Source organism: Eubalaena glacialis, chromosome 11, assembly GCF_028564815.1.
Source record: "Eubalaena glacialis isolate mEubGla1 chromosome 11, mEubGla1.1.hap2.+ XY, whole genome shotgun sequence".
NCBI classification, from domain to species: domain Eukaryota; kingdom Metazoa; phylum Chordata; class Mammalia; order Artiodactyla; family Balaenidae; genus Eubalaena; species Eubalaena glacialis.
In genome coordinates this window covers 19279004-19282169 of record NC_083726.1, presented here as the reverse complement: position 1 = coordinate 19282169, position 3166 = coordinate 19279004, and the positions used below count along the sequence as shown (strand labels likewise).

At 37.1% G+C, this 3166-nt stretch overlaps 1 non-coding gene across 1 annotated transcript; it reads right to left on the bottom strand.

The window, feature by feature from the left end:
• Nucleotides 1–1274: 1274 nt before the first annotated feature.
• On the bottom strand, nucleotides 1275–1432 carry LOC133101798 (U1 spliceosomal RNA). Its single transcript, XR_009702695.1, has one exon. It is a non-coding gene; the product is annotated as a U1 spliceosomal RNA (small nuclear RNA).
• Between the last annotated feature and the right edge of the window lie 1734 nt (nucleotides 1433–3166).

Genomic DNA, 3166 nt, shown 5'->3' with positions numbered 1-3166 from the left:
AACTTTTGGATGCTTTTACCTTTGTTTGTAAAAAAGGCTATCCCTCTCACCATCACAGCTTGCTGTCCCAAATGGACATAAACAGGGCACTGTCATGTGTACATGAAAAAAAGATGACCTACATAGACGATGTTACAGTAGGGTATTAAAAGTACAATTTCAGCCATTTCTCCCAATTAAGGCGAACTCATCTGTGATTTCAGCTTCCCATTTGAAATAAAAGTCTGGCGGTAATTGGAGCACAGAGCTATTCACCACTGTACTTCAATCTGGAAATAATTGTCTTTGTTCAATTAGGAATCTGCATTTTCATGCCAATCTTCACAGATTATTTTGAATGGAGAATGCACTCTGATTAAGAGCTATCCCTCTTGGAAGGAAAAAAAAGCAGGTCCTCATCCTCTTGTTGGATTTAACGTTTTTTCTCCTAGCAGACTGAGAAGGATATCATACAATGATTTTCTAGACTTATTTAATATGATAAAAATCTCCTACAGAGTTCATATATAGTCTTTTTTTTAATTTCAAGACCTCCTTGAGATGATTCTCTAGAGTTGGGCTTGACAAGGTATCAATTTGTCTGAGTTCTTCAGTTAATTTGTCATATTATAATGACCAGGTTTTCCACAGAGCAATATCTGACCACCATTTATCTTTGCCATTTATAGAACCACTTACTCTCTTAGGTGCTTTTTAAATACAGAATCATATATAACTCATAAAAAAAACCTTGAAAATTAAGGATTGTTATTCCCATTTAATAGATGAGGACAATAAAGGTCAGAGAGTTTATGTGATTTTTTTTCCCAAGGTCACTCAGTGACTTATTGGTAAAACCAAGAGTCAGCTGCAGGTCTGGCTGGCTTTAAAATCTCTAGCACTTTTTTCTGATTAATTTAATACAGCCAAAGGAAAATAGTAAGAAGCATTCCTGTTAAAATGATAAGATTCTAATAGATAGAATTATGAAAATGCCAACACAGCATATGTCTTTGTTATAAATCATCCTGCTCCAATAATTTTGAAAGCACCTATATTTAGCAGTTCTGGATGAAAATAAAAGGTCCACAATTATGAAAACATATTAGCACAATGACAACTTTCTTAAACACCATGAGTTACTATCCATATCATTACATAATTTAATCCTTTCTCCAAGATGGATTCCTTTAGAAACTAGAACATGCCTTCTCCATTTTGGGATCCCTTCAACCAAACACAGTTATTAAGTGAGAAAATGAATGAATCACTCTCTCTCTCTCTTTTTTTCTTTACAGGGGAAAGCGAGAACGCAGTCCCACACTACCACAAATTATGCAGTCGAGTTTACCACGTTTGGGGATATTGCAGGGTTCAGCAGAGTGCAATGAATAAGTCTCGCCCTGGGAAAACCACCTTCGTGATCACAGTATCTCCCCTGCCAGGTAAGTATTGAATCACTCTCTTGATAACCCCAGGAGGTAGGCAGGAGATATGGAATACATATATTACAGATATATTTTGTGTGTGTGTTTAACATATACATACAAGTCAAAAAACCCCATAAGTATAAGAAGTAGAACTCTGGCCAAACCTTTCATTATCCCCTTTAGAAACATTATACAGGTATTGTAAATCTCCACCTTTGAAGCAAAGTAATTCCTTCTCTTTAGTAATACTCTGGTAAACATACCCATGAGTGTTTCCCATTCTTCTCTGTCTTTGACCATGCCGTTTCATAACGACAAGAAGAAGAAAAGACTTATTTAAGCACCTGATGGAAAGCGATAGCTAATCCAATTTTTCTTTTTGAAAATATAGAGTTAGTATTTGTGAGAGTTTGGGTCAAATGGGACTGGTGAGCACAGGGGGCGATCACTTCTACATTTCACGCTGACTTTGGTTCTGGCTGTGGAGTGTCTGGGGCTGTGGGTTGGTGGGAGGAATGTAGCATGTTCTGTTTTTATCAGTCTGCTCCATAGGCTATGGCAGGTGTGGAGATTACTTTCCAATAATTCCTGGGAGCAATATTCCCCCACCTTCACAGGAACTTGCCATCTGGCTCTGAGGGCCAGAGATAATTCAGCTTCTAAATGAGCTCAGCTTCAGGTCCTCCTGAGCAAAAACTGATAAATGAGTGAGATTACACTGTTTTATGGCAGTGTCAATAACACACCAGTATTTGGTCACTCAGGTGCCTTCAGAAAAGAAAGTAAAACTTTTATTGAATTAACCTATCTCAAATTCAAGTGCATTATTTAAGGGCTTTGGGGAAGGAGTTGCCAAGCTTTATGAAGGCTACATAGAAAAACTAAAAATACATTTGCATAGTATGTAGATCTTTTGTATGCAAACTTTGGTCTCATAAAGTAAAATGCCAGAGTCAATTTTGGCCTTGTATACTCTAAAATGAAGAATTTTACCCGTGAAAATTTTCTTCCCGGGAAAAACGGTGGCTAAAGCTGAAAATTTACTAAGCTGCCTGGATAATAAGCTTTGTGACTTGAGAAAACGTAGGTGTAGCCATCAAGCAAAGAGAAGATACAAAGCTGTGACATGAACAATTTAGACCAGAAGACAAAACTTTGAGAAAAAGAGATCCTTTTCCTCCTGCTCTAATTATCTTAACCAGTTGTCAAAATTGGTAAAATTGATCAGATAATACCTTAAGTCTCCATTTGGTTTTGACCATGTGGGCATAACTATCTTGGGATGGTCGTTTTGTATAAATAGCATCAGGGTGAAGATAATTACAATTTGATGAGAAGAGAATGAGATACTTGGAATGCAAAGTATTCAGCATGGCCCGATTTCCCAGGGCCCCCTGAGATTATGTGTAGCAATGACAAGATGACATAATTAAATTAAGTGGCATGGCAATAAATAAGAAAGTAAGCCCACAGACTCTGTCTCTTGGGAGAATGTCAGCTCAAACAGTTTTTTAAGATGTCTTATTAAAAAGAGGGTGAATAAACTGGAGTTATCTCAGCTTGGGGAAATAAAACATAGTTTTCTTGGGAAAACAGAATTTTCTTCTCTGGAGGAAGCACTGGGAGAAGAAAACCTCTTTGAGAGAGCAAAGAGTACCTATCTCTGAAATTTTTAAAAATGCAAAAAAAAAAAATGCAGAATTTGATAGGTGGAAAGTGAGGGAGCAATGGTCAACATGTTTTGGGAGCACTTTTCC